We start from the raw sequence: 19,650 nt of genomic DNA, 5'->3' as shown, positions 1-19,650 counted from the left end.
GTAGGTTCAAATCTCCATGAAACACCAAAATAAAGAAAAAGTGTTTTCTAATAGCGGTCGCCCCTTGGCAGGCAAAGGCAAATCTCCGAGTGTATTTCTGCCATGAAAAAGCTCCTCATAAAAAATATCTGCCGTTCGGAGTTGACTTTAAACTGTAGGTCCCTCCATTTGTGCAACAACTTCAAGACGCATGCCACAAATAAGAGGAGGAGCTCGGCCAAACACCCAAAAAGTGTGCAAGCGCCAATTTTATATATATGTATATACAAGGTGGTCCATATAGGTATGTGGTAGTCTTTCGATTATAATTTTTCTTTTTGTGCAAACAGCATAAAACATGACAAATGCATAAAGTTACTGCTACAACAACAACAACAACCAATGCATTGACTTTTGGGGAATGTTACTGTAGTGACAGCCATTGATCTTTTACTGGAAAAGTTTCCTGTAAGCGTGGTCGTGGTGGTCATTTCTTCTTCTTAATTGGCGCGATAACCGCTTACGCGATTTTTGCCGAGCGCGCCAGTCGTTTCTTTCTCGTGCTAACCGGCGCCAATTGGACACACCAAGTGAAGCCAAGTCCTTCTACACCTGATCTTTCCAACGCAGAGGAGGTCTTCCTCTTCCTCTGCTACCACCAGCTGGTACAGCATCGAATACTTTCAAAGCCGGAGCGTTTGTATCCATTCGGACGACATGACCCAGCCAACGAAGACGCTGGATCTTTATAAGCTGCGCTCTGTCTATGCCGTTGTAAAGCTCATACAGCTCATCGTTCCATCGCCTGCGATATTCGCCGTTGCCAACGTGCAAAGGTCCAAAAATCTTACGCAGAATCTTTCTCTCAAACACTCCAAGCGTCGCTTCATCGGATGTTGTCATCGTCCAAGCTTCTGCGCCATACGTTCGGACAGGCATGATGAGAGCCTTGTAGAGTAGTAGTTTTGTTCGTCGAGAGCGGACTTTACAGCTCAGTTGCCTACTTAGTCCAAAGGAGCACTTGTTGGTAAGAGAGATTCTACGTTGGATTTCAAGGCTGTTATCGGTGTTAATGCTGGTTCCTAAATAAACAAAGTCTTTTACAACCTAGAAATTATAAGTGTCTACAGTGACGTGGATGCCGATACGCGAGTGCTGTTTCTTTGAAGACAGGAGGTACTTCGTTTTGTCCATTCTCTTTGCCTCTTTATCCAGTTTGGAGAAGGCAGAACTAACAGCGCGGTTGTTAAGTCCGATGATATCGATTTCATCGGCATCGCCAACGGTGGTCATTTGCCTGATGTTATTTTCCACTATTAACGGCATACCTTCCTCTTTACAATGAAATAAACATCCGATCATTTATATTAAAAAATAGCATTTTTCTTTGAATGTCAAAATAACACCTCTGTTTGAAAAATCTTTTAATATGATCGAAAAACTTAAAACAAATGTGCCAAAATGTACTGCCTTTGAGATCGTTGCCAATAGCCTTGCAAGTAGCTCTGCATGTTCGAAAATGTGAGTGTTTGGTAATAAATTGTAAATGGAGCATTTGGGATTTTCTTCTGCACGAGTGGCTATGGAGAAAGATGTAAAACATTAATATTTGCTGTTGTTTTGTTTTGAAGTTCGAGTTGAAGTTATTTAAAAATTGCTTCTGTTGCGAACAAATGGATATGTTAGTTCATTGAGTAATACTGAACAGAGAAAAAGTTTTTCCAACAGTTTGTGCTGTCACAGAAAAAGCGCTTTGAAATCTCCAACAGGGAGCAGCTACTTTTTAACAAAATAATAAAATGCTTAATCTAGAAATATGTGTTACCTTCAAACAGAATTTTTTATTAAAACTGAGACCCTATTAAAATTAGCATACATCTTTACCCATAATAAGTAGAATAGCCCTGAATAAACCATGACAGGAAGTGCAATTCATTTCCATATACTTGCGAATTCACCTCAGACGCGCCCTCTATGCAAAAACAGTACTTTTAACTTATACACACACGAGTATTTACATACAATGTTTTGTGTCAGCTTGTTGGCAGCTGTAGTCATGGTGATGGCGGTGGTAAGGAGGAACGACCCATAAGTGGCACTTCCGTTTATCAGTAAAAATTGCAGTCAGACGCTATGCCCGCACACATTTGCTCCGCTCGTCACATAAGTGCCCTCATAAGCTTTCGAGTAAAAATGATAAGTATTCCACGCATTCCACGACACAATTATAAGCATTCGTGTACAATATGTATAGATAGACACTCTACCAATACAACTCTATGTTCATGTATTAGTACGTACTAACGCCTCCTCGTCATACCTCAATTCTGCATCCAGCCGGCCATCACCCACACACTTACCCATTTTTACGAACATCGTTTGCGCTGTCAGTACGTGTGTGAATGAGAAATAATACAGTCAGTTCAATTCATTCATTACTACGTGCAATGCAGCCGCTGCTTGTTGAACCATATGCACGTTCGCCCGCCTGGCCGTACGCTGGTCCAAGGCTGTATGCTAAATAGAGATCTCCAATGAGTATATGCAGACATCTTGTGCCCTGAGACCGTCTATCATTGTCTGCTTCTCAAATATCTCTCGTGCCTATGACTGTCAGCGCGTTTTTTGCTCCACTTCCTGCTGCCGTTGCAATTGTGAAGAGCGTGTCCGAGTGTGGAATTGAAATGGTGAGCATTTTTAATTGATGAAATGAAAATTAGGCTTTGTAGCGGTGCAACGACTGAATGAATGTACATTGTGTTGTACCATCACCTTTATTGTTGTATTCAAAGCATGTATGCATGGATTTTGTCTTTGCAGTGTGAAAGCGAAATGGGCATAAAAGGCAGCTAGCGAGCGAGCCTACTTAAATAGTAGTTCTTAGTATGGTTTTGGAAGTTTCAAAAAATATCGGTAAAGCAACGCAACTTATTTTGGTGTTTATTACCGCAAAGAGGTAGAAGGGAATCTTCATATCTAGGCTCCATAAAAATTACTCTTAAGTTGTATTATTTTCTCAATATCTTTGAAATTTTTTTCCGGAAATACATAAATTTTTTTGTTCACAAATTGTATAAACTTTTAGCCTAGTTATTGCCGGCTGTGCAAGATAGTTCGTACTTTTCTTTTTCTTTTGTTGTGATATTTCTAATGTGGCCTAGTGCCACCACCACCTTTGATGAATGCGCCTTGAATACTGGTAATAGAGTCCACATTTTGTATTGAAACAAATTGCTTTATTTCTGGGGACGGGCCCTAAAGACGACAGGAGTCGGTGAACCATGTCCCGAGCCTAAGCAAATGGATGTGCAATCTGCAGTGACCTGTGAGAATGCCAGTGAGCATTTTCATTTTGTCCGTAGGGAGGTTGTTGCAGCAGCTTACTAAACTACCTGCAATGTAGATACAAGTTGTCTTCATCTAGTTAACCTAACGGTAGACCCAGGAAACGTGCTGTTTCGGCAGGATGGGTCCAGAGAGAGAGGTGTGTTATGTGAGTCAGTTTGATGGAGCATGTGGAAAGGTGGTTAGAATCGTACGGTCTGCCTTTGTATGCTGGACATATGTTGGGTATGTCGGGGTCTTTAGGGAGGATTATGAGCTGCTTGAATCTCTTTCGACTACACCGTCCCAATAAAGTCTTAGCCTGGTTTAGCCACGCAGTTTGGTTTCAGCTTATATCTCGTAGCCTTAGCTACACAGTTCTAGGCTCGTCCTTGGTGGTATGTTGTCCAAGGAAAAGGACTCGGATCCCACTAGTACGCGGCCGCAGCTCTAGTTCGCTCTCAGATGTATCCCTATGACCTGATACGATTGTGCGCTCCTAGCAAATTTAATTTCCCTATGCATTCAGGGGCTAGCGGGGACTCAGCCTCGAAGGATGACAAAGCCTTGGGTGTCAGTTAGAATGACACTTCCCTCATTCCGAAGGTTTTTGTTTATAAATTGATCCTGCACATAGACAATTGGCACACACCTCTTGGAAGCCAGTTAACAGTTAGACGGTGTAGTACTCTTGATTACATACTTAGTATGTATGTAATATACGTATGTCTGCATAAACTTAATGACACGCCGTAAGGCACACTATACAATCTTTTTTGCCTGACGCAAGGCGAATCTATTAAAAGTGGTGTAAATCAGCTGATTAGTTTTCGCTGCCAATTAAACATCAAATGAAAGAAAGTGCACTCTGCCGTGAAATATGTAGCTTGTCATGAAAACCATCTACCATTAGGAGACGGCTCAAAAACCTACCTGCACATGTGTATACATACAGTGGCTCAATAAAGAACTCGGACAAACCTTAGTTAAAACTTTGTATAAAAAACACTGCTAAAATAAAGGCAATTTGAAACAATATTTTTCGATTTCTAAATGCTTTATTTATATAATTTAAGAAATAACAAAAACATAAGATAAGTCGTGTGCCCATTTTTTAAATTATATATAGTTAATTGAGGAACGATCGACAGTTTTGGAAGTAAATTGTGTCAAGAAAATTGTGTCAAGTACGCATTTTCTGTTTTCTTTTTTGTAAAATGAGTCGGCAACGTGGCCAAACTTCGGTGGAAGTGCGAAAAATAATTATTGACTTGTAAATCGACCGCGATCAACTGTATGTGACACCATAAAACGCTTTAAAGAAACAAAAACTGTAGAAAACAAAGTGAAAACAGGACGACCAAAGCTTTTTACGGACGCTAACGAGCGGTGGATAGTAAACCAAGTTAGAGAAAATCCTCATTTAAGTGCTCCAAAACTTACAACACAAGTTAAAGAACATCTTGAAATTGACTGCAATCCAGAAACTTTGTGATTAGTTCTAAGAAAAAACAACCTCAATGGCAGAGTCGCAAGAAAAAAACCCTACATTAGTAAGGAAAATAAAAACAAGCGAATTAATTTTGCAAAACCCCATAAAAATAAGGACATTGAATTCTGGAAAGATGTGATATTTTGCGACGAAAACAAATACAACATATTCAGATCAGATGGGCAGTCGTATGTATGGAGGAAGCCAAATGAGGAGCTGAAAGAGAAAAACCTGCGTGCCACTGTTAAACACGGTGGTGGTTCAGTGATGGTTTGGGGATGTATGTCCGCCTCCGGACCCGGAAATCTTTGTTTTGTTGATGGCATAATGGATCACAAGCAATATCTTTCAATTTTAAAAAGAAATTTAATTCAAAGTGCTGAAAAATTGGGTATAAAGGAACAATTTTATTTTTACCAAGACAATGACCCCAAGCATAAGGCGCTTGATGTTCGCTTGTGGTTGATGTATAACTGCCCGAAAGTGCTCGAAACTCCACCACAGTCCCCTGATATAAACGTCATTGAGCATTTATGGGCGCATTTGGAGAATAAACTCAAAAATCACAAAATTTCAAACAAAAAGGACCTCGAAGCTGCTCTTAAGGACGAATGGGCTAAAATTGATCCTTCCGTTTGCAGAAATTTGGTGGAGTCAATGCCGAAACGACTAAATGCTGTTATTAAATCCAAAGGGTTTCCCATAAAATATTAATTTTTATTTTTATTGGCTTTTAAAGTAAAATTAATTTCCATGTCCGAGTTCTTTTTTGACGTGAATTCTCCTCATTTTGAAAGTTTTTTGTTATTGTAAAAGAAGTGCACACGACTTATCTTATGTTTTTGTCATTTCTTAAATTATATAAATAAAGCATTTAGAAATCGAAAAATATTGTTTCAAATTGCCTTTATTTTAGCAGTGTTTTTTATACAAAGTTTTAACTAAGGTTTGTCCGAGTTCTTTATTGAGCCACTGTATGTATGTATGTATGCATATACCTGCAACTTTCGCGTTGTGTCAGCGCGAGAAAAGCGAGTGATTGCTGCAATGAATACTTTCGGTTAAAAGATGATAAAATGCAAATAAACTAAAATAACTGTAGTTATGAAATTTATATATATTTACCATATATATATTTTCTCTCGCGTTCTCAATTTTTAGAATAATTTTGTTGTTTATATCAATGTGAGCGAGCAGCTGATTTGTGGAAAATAATCTACTGATTTTGACATTTATACCCACAAATTGCAAAAACAAAATACAGTATTTCTCGCTTAAAAGTACCCCGAATGCAAACATTTCTCATTTATAAACATCGAAAAATTTGTAATTTTCCTTATAGTTTAAAATCATTTATTGTTATTTATTCATGTCTTCAACATTCATATAGCACTGAAGTTTAATTTTGCGCTTATCTCCACAAATAAATGTATGAGAAGTAGTATGCCGACCTCGTTACAATGAGTATTTAGTCGAAAATTACAGACTTCTTTAAAACTACCCACTAAATTTTAAATTTTACTTCAATAATATTTTCACTTTTTTCTTCAAAAGACAACAGAACAAAATAATGTTTCGAAGCAGACCACTGCTCTAGCTCACGGCCTACAGTTGCTTGCACTGATATTCTGTTCAAAATCTGATGCTTAGCTTACATTTAAATATTCCTGAAGTTTTAAATTCAAGACAGGATAGAATAAATGGCTGCCCACGCGAGGGGCCCACTTGGACAAAGAAAAAAACATTCTAAGTAAAAAAGAATTCTATTTATCGAATTTAACTGCTGTTGATTAATCCTATAAAATTTTCCACAAGTTTTCCTAAATTTCAAGGGACGGTTTTGCAAAAACCCAAGGTTAGTTATGTTTTAATAAGACACACAGTTGAATTTGCGGATGCATCTTGCAGTTCAAACATGCCAAAATTTACCTTTCATACGGCGTTTATCTCGGTGCACGCTGCTAAAACTAAACGGTTTGTACAGCTGGTGTCGGTACATTCATCTATTATTAATGAAAACTGCTTGAGTTGTAGAGTAGTAACAAGTGGATTTTTGAAAAGATTTAATGAAGTCGGACCATTTATGTGGCTTTTGTTGAAAAATATAGCATTTTATCTTTCTACGACAGAGCACCAAACCAATTCGGTAATCTGGTAGTCATGGCCACCTCCCTTTGTACGTGTGAATTCCTCTCTGCCTGTAATCGAAGCTGATTCTTCTTTCTTTCGATGATGTAGGGATACACTGTGACGTTTTATGTTGCAAATGTTTGCGCTCCTGATTGTTTTTCCTTGGTACCTACATTGATGTCATAAGAAATCCATTTTTGGGTTATCAACCACCTTTATATGCAGTTTTACCCAATTTATTTACTTACTTTTCATTCAAGATTGACTCCATTGCACCAAATATAAACCGCCGTCCGCAAAAGCTGCATATTCAACTACTTCAGAGAAGAAAAATAATAAGAAGCAAATCCAAAGTTGTGAAAACGGAGCTTTTAAAAGTTCTATTGTGTGCTCACTCCAGCTAACTAAATTTGGTATTCATGGTAGGTAGGTAGGTAGGGTGGTTGTCGCAAGACACACTTAGACCTTCGGCAGGTCCATTGTGATACCACTGGAGCTTATCCTTACTCTACGTGTTCCCTTTCAAACCATCCGGTTGCTTTAATAAACGAGCAGAGCTTCGTTAGTTTTAGATGGGCTATATCCGCTACATCGGTTAGAAATGCTGTATCGAGGGTGCGCAGCCTTCTCCTAGCTAGGCTTTCACACTCACATAAAAGGTGTCTGACTGTTTCCTCTTCTTCTGTATTTAGACAGCTTCTACAGAAATCGAAGTATGGGAGTCCTAACCTTCTAGCGTGGCTGCCTATTAAACAATGACCTGTTAATACACCTATCATTTTTCTTATAGATTCCCTGTTGAATCTTAGCAAGATCTTCGATCGACCGCTGTTCCAGTTCGGCCATGTCTGTCTGCTTAGTTCGCATGTTGTGAGGTTTTGCCAGATTGTATTTACCTTTTTGATGGTTTCCCTGTCTATAAGTAATTTACAAGTGGCTATAGGCATGGGTATCAGCGCCTTATCCGGTTCGAGATCGAGCGTTGTACCGGCTCTTGCAAGTTCATCCGCCTTACAATTTCCTGGAATGTCCCTGTGGCCTGGTACCCAGATAAGGTGCACCTTGTAGCACTTAGATACGTCATCTAGTAGTTTAAAACATTCTAGAACTGTTTTTGACGAGTGTGTCTTTGATTCCAGCGCTTTTATTGCATTCATACTACCATCTCTTTTCTTTGGGGAGGAGTAGGAGCTTTTCAAATATAACCATTTACGGTTTTTTTTTAATTTCAATTCTACCCGATTTAAATTTTACACAAAAGAAATCATAGCTCGTAAGCAAAACGTAGTGGCGTATTTGATTTTTTAGGTTTTCCAAAATCGTAGTAAATCTACTCTTTTCGCTGATGCATACATTTGCTAATTGCCAACACATGCGAAAAGTTAAGAGTTACCCTACTTTACTCTTTGCTGTTAATGGCTTTTGCTAAATTTTCTAAGCTTTCATCCTTCCAATTCACAAGCCCTAACTCTATCTGATCTATTGGATGCGAGGGGGCAAAAAACACGACAGTCATCAATTACTTCAAAGTCTATGTTGAAGAAATAAAGCTGTAAATTGAATGACACTGGAAATCTCGAGGAGACTCATGAAGGCTGGTTCAATCATACTCGAACATTTTTGATTATAAGTACTATCTAATTTTAAAAAACGGAAAACAATCTCAAATAATAACTCAAGAAACTTAAAAAATAATTGAAACATTTTATACTATTCCACCTGGTCTATATAATATTTAAAAATAATTGCAATGCTTTGATTCTTTTAAATTAAATATCAATGTATTTAAAACAGCATTGGCAGACAATATAACAACAACTTACTAACTTATACGGCCTGATCAAGGATCACAACCCATTACCGGCGTTAAGGCCGAATTAATATAACAACAACATCGAAGTATGTAAATATACGGACCTCGCACAGAACGAAATTTGGTGCTGCACCAAATCGTGATTGCCTTGAATGTAAAATTTGTTTCCGGATAAGAATATTGTGCGAAGAATTCGGTTAATTTCAGTAGAATTTTCATAGGGTTTTAATTGTTCCTATTGTTTTTGCATGCACAATTATTGCCATTTCGGGTTAAAGGTTCTGCAAACTCATCAATGTATACTTTGAATGGTGATAGAATTTCTTTCATTCAGGAAAGTTAACTTTTAATTATTTTTGTAGCTCTTCAATTTGATACAAAACATCCAATTTCGAATGAAAGAGTTAAGCAACATTGCTTTCAACGCAACATTTCTGTGGGCTGTTATGTTTACATTTTTCCCCTCATTGCTTATGTTAGTTTGCACAATCGCTAGGTTTTCTATCTGTTCCTTCATTATCTGTCGACCATCGAACTGAAGGGGGATTGTTTATAAAGAGAGCAAACCATTGCAGTCGTCGTCGTCGTCGTCGTCGTTGTCAGCCTTGCCGTTGCCGACATTTATGTCGAACTTCGTCGTCGGCTCCGTTGTTAACAGCTATGTTCAGTTTTTAACGGCGCTCACTGGTTGTTTGGTTCGAACATTCGATTTAGCTGGACGTGTTTGTAAACTGCGCTGCTCTTGGCCGCTGGTTCATCACTGTGGCTTCATTGCTTCATTAGTGGAGAGGAAAGTTGTCTACTTGCTGGTTGAAAAAAGTAAATTTATTATACTGCGTACACTGGCGAATGTTGGTGATTACCACTGTTACACTGTTGTATAGCAAACATACACAACGAGGTAGGTGAAGGAGCATATCTGACACCAAATTGAAAAATTGAAATATGTGAACAATAAAGTATTAAGGAACAAATGTAAAAATTCAAGTGTGTATGTATTAGCGGAAATATACCAAATACCAAAAAATAACGAAAAACTCCATGTGCTGTGAAAATTAAATTTGAAGAAATACAAGTAAAGACCACGGTAAAAACAAAGAATCACTACGCAATTTGTTGGTATATACAGAAGTGCCGCTGTTCAGTAACTAACAATAGCAAGCAAGTGCGGTCTTGCACTAAGATTAGCACGACAATTTAAGGCCGTGAAGATTCTATTTGTTCAACTTGCGAGGAAAAAGTAGAAAAATATCTGCTCCAAACTACAGAGAAAGTGCCGCCGATCGACCTTGCCAAAGAGTGCGTGGAAGTGAAAATTATCTCAGCCATAGCAGCAGCAGTTCACACAGCAGTAATCATTCGTCGAGCAAATGTAAGTTGATTAAGAAACTTTCACACAATCTTTTTGCTATTTTTAAATTCGTAACCCCTTGTGCAAATGTCAGTTTTCTTTCCAAAGAGTCTTATTTTTTCTCATGCAACGATATAAATATGTACATCGTATAAGTGCAAACCATCCCAAGTATGCAATTTTTTTAACATTTCATTCGTCTCGTATTGTGTTCATCTTCATGTGTCCATGGATATATATATACATATGTATATATACACATTCATATATAAGCCAACTATCAGCTCCCCTATACGTCACTCTAATGAAATAAAAAAATAAACGCGCACCGTCTCAGGAAAACTAAAAGCAATTCGCTTCCCTTTTTCGGTGTTCTCCAGTCAATCAGTCGAAAATTTGCTTGCTAAAATATTTTGAAGAAGAGTGAAGAGACAAGTAGGTAGCTGCACAAAATAAAGATATTAAGAACATACAAACGGGCATGCATACAAATGGTGTCTCAACTAATAGGTGAGACGAAGCGCATCACATTTTACGTGCTCGTATTTTTTGTGTGTATTGCCCACATTCCGAAATTGATCCTTTGTATTTTTGTTTTACACTTAATATCTTCTCATACGGTCGGCGTGATCTGAGCACGTAAATGTACAAGAAATTAAAAGTATACAAATTATTTTTATCAATTCAAGCTTAACTTCATTATTTTTTTTGCTAAGAGCATTTCAACTTCTGAGGGTTAATTCCACTTAAGGTCTTGTGACCTGTAACGTTTTCTGACCGAATCGGTATTAATTTTTTGTTTAAGTTTGAGTATCGAAAATATTGAGAAATTTCTCTAATTGGCAAGGCTGAAACACTCGCGAGTAGTTGACTTTTATTAGTTGGTTGGTGTGGTTTCTCCACACATTCTCTGTTGCTTTATTCGGCTTTAACGACTCTTTGTTTACTTTTTCATGTCTAGGCGATGATTGCTTTGCAATTTTCGTCAGTTTTACATATCGCACCCTAAATACAAAAGGGACACAACTCAAAATTTTCCACACTCGAGCTTGACTTGTTTACAGTAACACAGAAAACAAACTATGTGACATATCACGCTGAAATTTGCCATGCAAGCTTGTAACAGTCCTACCAAAAAACAAAAAATTTATTTTTGCCATATGTCATCCGCGGACCGTTTTATTGATAACGTCTCCTTCATATTTGAGCAGAAGTACATTTTGAGTTGTGACCCTTTTGTATTTAGGGTGCGATATGTAAAAACAAAACAAAACAAAACAATATGAAAGGTATGGAGTCTATGGTATTGGAAACTGAGCTACAGAAAGTAACGCAGTTAGCCAATAGTAGCAGCTATAAAAACAAACTGAATAAATTAAATGCTCGCAAAATGCATCCACCTACAACTTACTGGCTACGACAGTTAGTGGTTTGGAGTTTTGTTGTTTACTCCCAGTTAACAGCTTCACTAGAAATAGTAGCCAAAAAAGTAATAAGTCTAAATACACACATATGTAAATAAGTAATAATACGAGAGTGGAAATTCATGTCTTGTGCTACCGAACTAATTGCGAGTGGTTTTTGTTTAGAATCTTCGTTAAAAAGGGTGCTTCCAAAAACACAGAACACGGGCCTTCTTGTCTGACTTGAAATTCAGCTGTTGGTTGGTACCTCAGTACCGGAAAAAAAGCAAACACCTCTCGAGATATCCCCTTTTTGCTCTTCAATGTGACGCCTCTGTCTCTGCTGATAGCTTTATATTCGTCTCGTTTCGCTTCGTTCTTTTTCCTGCACTTTGGTATTTGAAATATATAGATTTTTTTGTTTGCTCTTATTTTTGTGTATCGCATTATATGGCGCTGAGTTTACTCAGCTCATTATGTATTGCGCCTTCGTTTGTTCGTTCATCGGCTTGTTGTTGTTGTTGGACTTTCGGTTGATTGGTCGGTGGCAACGTTGTCACTTCGCAGCAGCGGTTGTTGGCTTTTCGGTATTGCGGCCTTTTTGCGTTTCTTATAAAAGAATGCGAACAGCGACGGCAATACATATGCATGTGTAGAGAATGTGAATATTAAAACAATAATAAATGGCAAACATGAGGAGAATAGTTTTTTACAGAGTTAGAGCGTAAGAGAGGTTGAAAATATTCATGAGGAATAGGGTGGGAGCTTTTGAGTGAGAAACACTTGCTTATTTCGCTTGCGTTGCCAATCGCTTGTATTTATACTATGGATTTATATATCTTTCGATCATTGACCAACTGGTTGGTTTATTTTCCATGCAAAAAAAGCTAAATAATAAAAAAGCAGCAACTTCTGTTCGTTGTTATGGTAGGTTAGTGTTGTGGCATGTAGCAAGAGGCTGTCCGTAGTATCAAAGCAGAGTTTGTTGCACTAAAGGATGAATGAATTGTGAGTTTAAAAAACTAAAATTTGTTGAGTTTAAAAACTAAAAAAAATGTGTTCAACATTTCAGATTTAATTATAAATATTTAAATAACCAATTTCAATTTTAAATTTTGAAACATAAATTATATGGTAAGTTGAGCTGTTTTGTATGATTAATTTTGTAAATTAAAGGGTTGAAATGCGTCGCTAAAAAGGTTTACAGTCTGAGCCGCAATAATAAATAAATAACAAAAAAATTAATTTGTGGTACGTCTAAGCGATTACGAATAAACAAACCGGATAGTTTTTTTGTATACGAAATTTGCAAAATAACTAGGTCAGAACGCAGCATGAGCACTGTACGCCATCATAATTATTCTTTTTTGCTGTTATTACTAAAATAATACAAAGTGGCGGCGAATGGTTAGAGAGAAGTAAAGCATACCATTTGTTACTGTTGGTTTCGTAGGTTACAAGTTCGTTTCGCTACATTAGCATTGGTTGGCAACGCTGCTAGGCTTTTAAGACTTGGAGCGGAAAACTTTGTGTGTTTTTGTTTTGTTTTTGCAAATAAGCAGCTACTAAATTTTATTATCTCATTTTCTCCTTCATTCAAAGTCTGTGTTGTGTTATGTATGTGCGAAGTACATTTTGTGTAGTCGATGCGCTTCTGCGTTAGTGTGTCTACGCGTGCTACAGACACATGTATATTCAAAATTGGATGCCGCAAGGTGGGGGACAGTGTGTTGAAATGATACTATTGTGGGATTCTAGTCGTAATATCGCCTTTTTGAGACTAAATACCATTTTTCGGGTTTTGGAGTTGCAATTACGCGAATGTAAATTTTTTGTTTTTTGGAAATCCAAATCTCTTTTGATATTCCAAAATTTTATTCTATTTTTTTTTTTTTTTTTATAGATATATGTATGTATGTGTGATATATTTTATTTTTTGTTTGTTTTTGAAAATCAGCTCTTTTGATATTCGAAAATTGTATTTTTGTTTTTTTTTTGTTTCAAGGATATATGATATATTTTATTTGAAAATTCCTCAATATGAAACGTTTGTATATTTTATTGCATTTTCTATAAAGTATTTTCTTTTTAAATTTAATTAAATTTTTAGGTTACTTTTTTGCGACCTTAACATATTCTAGGGTCCGTAGGAAAATCAACTATTACCGAACTTGTCCGCCTCTAGTGAATTTGGTACTATGACTAGTTTGCAGGAAGTGTTAATTTGCCCCTGCATCCTTTTTTCGATAGTTCCGATAAAATTGGCGACCTATTACAGCTTTTTCCTACAGGGTGGTTTCGCTGGTGTGTGTGTAGTTGTTGAAATATTCGCTTAACAAATTTCATTCAGTACTGGTTTCAGAGAAATAAAATACTAGAGTGCACAAATGTAAAGAAACAAAGCCGTAGTAAAACTATAGCGAAAAGACACCGACTTCGGCGACAGCGTAGCGAACGAGCGAGTAGTACACCATTACTCGTATTCGTTCTTGTTTTCACTACAATTTGTTTGTTTTCGTTTGAAATTAGTTCACCGACCTCCCTTCCAACCAACAAACAACGACCGATTGGCCTGGTCTTCGTCGTAATAAAACCGAGTCAGGACGCAAAGAGCGTGTGAAAAAGAAGTAAAACAGCGAATCCAATACGCATAGGAAATACTCTTAGAATGTATAAGGGCGAACGCTTGTGGGATTTACCAATACACACATAATTGCGCGGTCACACTATAGTGGAAAGGTCCTTGAAATGGAATTTTTCTTGCAATTTCAATTTGTACGCCTTCATCACCTTTTCGTTTATTCTTGTTCGTCTTGCCGCTGCGACTTGTATTGCCTCCTATTGACGTTGCTGTGGCAGCAGCTGGCAAAGACGCCAGAAACGGCAGGAGCACCATTAAATTTAGCGCATGTCTGCTCTGCATCTGTCAGTGAAGAGTATATAGAACGCGCCACTGGCCACTGGCCACTGGTTGGCTGGTTTGAGGTCGATAGCAGGCTAGTCTAGGGTGCATATAGTAGATCTTTTATGCTTTGCATAGGCTTGGTTAGGAAAAAATAAAATTTTTTTTGAATACATATTTGAGAAGACAGATGTTTTGTCAGGTGTTGCATGATAATAATCTCATATATACACTCATATGTATTTACATCCATATATAATATACATATATCCCACATACAGCTGTATGTACATACTTATGTGCACCCGTTGACAGCTGATTATACACGCGATATTTTTAACAATTTTTTTAAAAAAAATTGAATTCAATCTCCAACAAATATTATAAAATATAGTCCAAATTTTCAAACAAGACTTATAAAAAGTCGACAAATGTTCATTAAAATTTCAAACTTTTTAATCAGAATATAAAAAAATGGCCCATTAAATTTTAGTACGATAAAAGACAAGTTTGAAGTGTCTTGAAATTCTCCTTAATTTTGGACAAATTTTCCCCTGACGGTGTTGCGCAAATTCGCCATATAAAAAAAGTGCATTATTGGTGCACATGCACAACCATACATACATGTATAATTTGTAGATTAATAAGACTGACATATTTTTGTTCGGTGGCTTTGCATAGCCTATAACGGCTATAAAAAGAAATTTACAAATTCTGGTCATCTACTTCTCGGCCTTCGATTTTGTTCTAAAGCTGTATGAATTAAGGTGCCCTCAAACAGATGAGGTAACGATAAAAATCAAAGATCCTCAAACTGGTGCGGTACGGTATGACCCAAAGAATGCTATAGAGTTGCAAATCTTAAATTTCTTGCAATTTAAAACTATCATGTGAACCAATATTTATTTGAATTTAATATTTTCTTTGACTGTTAGCAATTACCGCAGTTTTTGCGCTCTTTTATTCATCTCTTCGACCATCAGACTACATACTTCATAGTCACTACAATCAGAACAAGGGCGGAGGCGGCACTCGCACTTGCACAATTTTTGCTTACTTTCATACGCCAACTACTCGCTGCTAGTTGCGTTCGTTCTCTCCTCTCACGCGTAGTTACCCACAATGCGCTAGGGTGGAACTATGACGTGAGTTCATGCACGACTTTTTTATATTTCTATAATCCCATTGCCCATTCCACTTACCTGTTCTATTTCGCGTCAATTTGTTGCGTCAATTGCATTTTCTGTTTATATTTCGTTTTGCCTCGATTTATTTATTGTTTCTCCTTTTTAGATGAACGTTTGGCTACTATTTTATTTATTGGAAATGCGGTTTATTTTTTAATTGGGAATGTTCATATGTCAGCCGTTATTGTTGTGTTGGTGCATTTCTCGATTTATTCGAAGCACGTGGCCATGCGAAAATAATTATAAACCCGAAAATAACTAAACGATTTTGCTTGTATATAAATGAAGTTGAATTTTTAAGTTTATGCATTTTTTCGGTATCTAAATTATGATTTCTGCTCCCAAAAATGAGCAAAACCGAATTCTATATTTCGAAATGATTGCTCTGATATTTTGCATCCATTTGATACGGTTTCCATGGGACGCATTTGTGAGCGAAAATAAGATATTTCTATTCGATATCCATCTATGCATTTTACAAATTGCGCGAATACCGACTACACTAACCGCCACCAACCGTCACCCCACACCACATCCTACGTACATACATACATACATATGTATTGAGTTTTGTTTTGGTTTGCTCATTCAGTCGCTTTATTTTGTGTTGGGTACTGTACGTATTGCCTTGTTGTTTTTCACTTCGAAAACATGCTGCATTCCCAGCCAATGCAGCAATCAGCGTGCGAGCGAGCAAGTCAATTCCAATAGCAGCCGCTGACGGCGTCAACAAACCGACCAGCCGAGGAACGAAATAAACAACATTGCCGCGACCAGCCTAACTGGTGGCATCTGCTATGTTTTGTAGACGATGATGATGGTGATGATGCACAACAATCACAACAAAAACAATGCGGTGAGCTCAAGAGCAACGTTGCATCTGTCCCCACCGCTGCAGCCGGCATCTGATGTTGACGACATTTTTGTTGGCAATTTTGCGTTCTCTCTCGCTCCCTCTACATGATTTTCTCTTTTTCGATCCCAATTGTTAATCACTGCTTTCGCTCTCTGCATGTGTATTTGTTCTTGTTGCATTTTTCATTTTTTTTTTTACATTTCCTATCTGGATGCGCCATTGCATCTTATAATGACAATAATAAAAGCAACAACAACCCTGTTGCCTATTTTAAGGTGTTTGCCTTTTCCGTTTTCCTTCTGTGTTATTCCTAGCTTTTATTCGTTATTCGTATTTGTTGTTTTGATTTGCTTGTACAGTTGCATACATGAAAAAATGTTGATGCATGCCACTGATGTGGCGGAGACTATGTTTATACATTTGTATGTATATATGTAACAAAATCAAGCGAGTGCGGGACGAATGGGCCGCAGTGGTGTTTTTCCATTTTTGAATTTTCGTAAATGGCATACGACTATGACAAGAGAGTTTTCTAAGAACCCACAAAACGGAAGAAAAAATGTTGAGCAACGAATGAGTAAGAAATACTTGTGCAAATTTTGTAATTAAATTTTTTTTTTGTTATATCAGCGGCATTCTTTTAAACTGGTGGCATCTCACTAATAAAAATCATCACGATCCTGGAGTACTGTACTTCCAAAACACTCCTCAATAACAGCCATTCCCCGCTACTAGACGATATTCAACAGCCAAGGTGGTCCGCAAACTACTTGTGTGGTCGGCAATCATCTGTCATCTTCGAGAACACAGCGGAAAACAGAGGCGGATAAAGCAAGAAGTGCCGCTTTTCATCCATGCTTTTCAACTTCTGTATATCGAAGCTCCCCCAACCACCAGAAGGAATTTCATTGATCTCCTATGCTGACGATTGGTCGATAATGGCGTCCGGCAATAACACTGATGACTTGTGTTCCAAAGCGAACGTTTATCTCGCCAGCCTTTCTGGCTTTTTCAATACGATGAATCTCCAGCTTTCCACCGCTAAATCCACGGCGACCCTCTACCATCTCTATAAAATCCTGGGTGTCACCAAGCTCCAAATCCGCAAAAAGTTTCTCAAATCGCTAGCTGGCAGCACTGGTGTAAAGCCAAAGAAATGTTGCTGGCGACATTTAAAGCAATAGGCCGGTCGTTTCTAAATTACGTTGCGCCTGTGTGGTCGCCTGGTACTGTCAAAACACTGCTATCAAGGCAGCCATGGGATGTCTGCTGATGTCTCCCCTTTAACACTTGCACAATGAGGCTTCGATGCTCCCGGTTAAAAAGCACAAATGATTAGCAAGAAATTCCTGTTATGTTATGTTGTTGCCGGAATAATTATCTTCCAGACGATTCTGGAGGATCTTTTCGACGATACCGACGAGATCCACTGCAACTACTCTGTTACACAGTATATGAACAGACATTAAACGATATTCATCGGGAGTCTGTTATCACCTTCCTAAAACCCCGACCTCCGACGCCACCCACTGCAAACAAAGAACTTCAGATGTCGCGTGAGGCCTGCGTAACAAGCCCAATTACGTTCTGGATATTGCATTCCTACATATCCGGAATCGACCGCGGACCTCAATATATGCCCGGCATGTGAAGCTACACCGCCCGATACTAACCACCTATTCATATGGCCTCTTGTTGTTGTTGTTGTTGTTTTAACAGTATGCCCTCTCAAAACTATTCATCTAACACCTCTCTCCCTCTGGAGAGGACTATGCTTCCTGGGCCTACCTTTAGGTGTGCTAGACTAGACGATGTCGGTCGGTAACTAACCGCACTGACAGGGCCTAGTGAACTGCTACAATAGCAAGAACAACAGGAAAGACTAGAAACGATATGTAAATTTCACAATAAAATATTGGTTTATTTGAACAGATGAAAAATTAGAGTATTTAATGCGGCCCTACGGTTATGATATCTTTCTGGTCTTTCACTAGTAGTCGGCAAACTTTTTGAAAAATTGGTTCTAAAAAGGTTAAAGCCAACCTGAGAAGTCAGAGCTTTAATCCCTAATCATTAATTTTCTTTTCGGAGAAATTCTAAAATTCAATCAAGTCCTTACGGCTTGTGTTATTTATTCAGGTTTATTGTGCCGCCTTCACTTTCCGAAAAAGAGCGTTTTAGACATTTATGTATTGTACTTACATAAGCTCTGTGTACCAACTTCGATTTATATGGTATTTGTAGTAGAAAATATAATATATATGTATGTATATAATAGAAAAATTATTAAAATTAAATAAGAAATAAATATTTATTTATTTCATTTTATTTAAGAGGGTGTGGACATGCGTGACTCGGGATATCCTACATTTAAGCATATAAATTCTGAATTCTCTATTATCCTTATTTTCGCATTCTGCAATTTCAGCGCCTTTACACGTACATACATATGTACATACATACATATATGCAATATTGATTAGATATTTTTCCATTTTCTTTCGTCAAAACATTAATTTTTAATTTTCTGTGACAGGCCTTACAAGTCACGTCGCTTAGCGTTGCGTTTTTCTGTGCCTCCGGAACGTTATTAATTTCAGTGTCAACTACTGTCGTAATCATTAAACTCAGCAACAGTGTCAATTTGTCGTCTCTCATCGTGCAGCTGAAGTAAAGAGGGGTGGAAGAAATTCTTGAGTAGCATTTTTGCATACAAACACTTTTTAAATAGGAAAATAAATTTTGCGATGAATCAAATATTTTAAAAACTTGTGAGGCTCACAAATATTTTTGAAATTGTGATTAAAATATTTTAAATACCTACAATATATTTCATAAAGCGCCTGTTGTTTTTTTTTTTTTTTGTTATAGAACTTTGCAGATAATACACAGATAATTTAATGAAATAGCGAATATTTTTGCTTCATAAGCTTGGCAATTTTATCGCATTCAGGTTATATAAAAAAGTAATGGAGGGTCTACGCTAGGCTAGGTCTTTATTGTTATGCAAAACCCAAATACATTTAAGCAGCTCATAAGCTTTTCCAAGGGCAAACTGAGAATACTCACTGGTACTTTCACAGCTCTCAGCAAACAGTGCATCCATTTGCGGGATATTATCCACTCACTCCTACCGTTTGCGACCAATCCCCGGAAACTAAAATACGTTCTGCTCAAATGCGATGCCATAGCAAGTCGAGTATGGTAAAAGAC

At 37.5% G+C, this 19,650-nt stretch overlaps 2 protein-coding genes across 4 annotated transcripts in view; both read left to right on the top strand.

Annotated features, from left to right (window-relative positions):
* The window catches only part of LOC128865089 (DNA-binding protein RFXANK), a 56,750-nt gene that overhangs the window by 3,226 nt on the left and 33,874 nt on the right, over positions 1-19,650 (top strand). The window lies entirely within an intron of this gene.
* The window catches only part of LOC128865087 (protein spitz), a 46,844-nt gene continuing 36,634 nt past the window's right edge, over positions 9,441-19,650 (top strand). The window contains exon 1 of the mRNA XM_054105039.1: positions 9,441-10,110. The gene's annotated coding sequence lies outside the window, so the exon portion shown is untranslated. The remainder of the gene's footprint in view (positions 10,111-19,650) is intronic.

This window comes from Anastrepha ludens, chromosome 5 (assembly GCF_028408465.1).
Source record: "Anastrepha ludens isolate Willacy chromosome 5, idAnaLude1.1, whole genome shotgun sequence".
In the NCBI taxonomy this organism is placed as follows: domain Eukaryota; kingdom Metazoa; phylum Arthropoda; class Insecta; order Diptera; family Tephritidae; genus Anastrepha; species Anastrepha ludens.
This window is presented reverse-complemented; position numbering and strand designations above follow the sequence as displayed.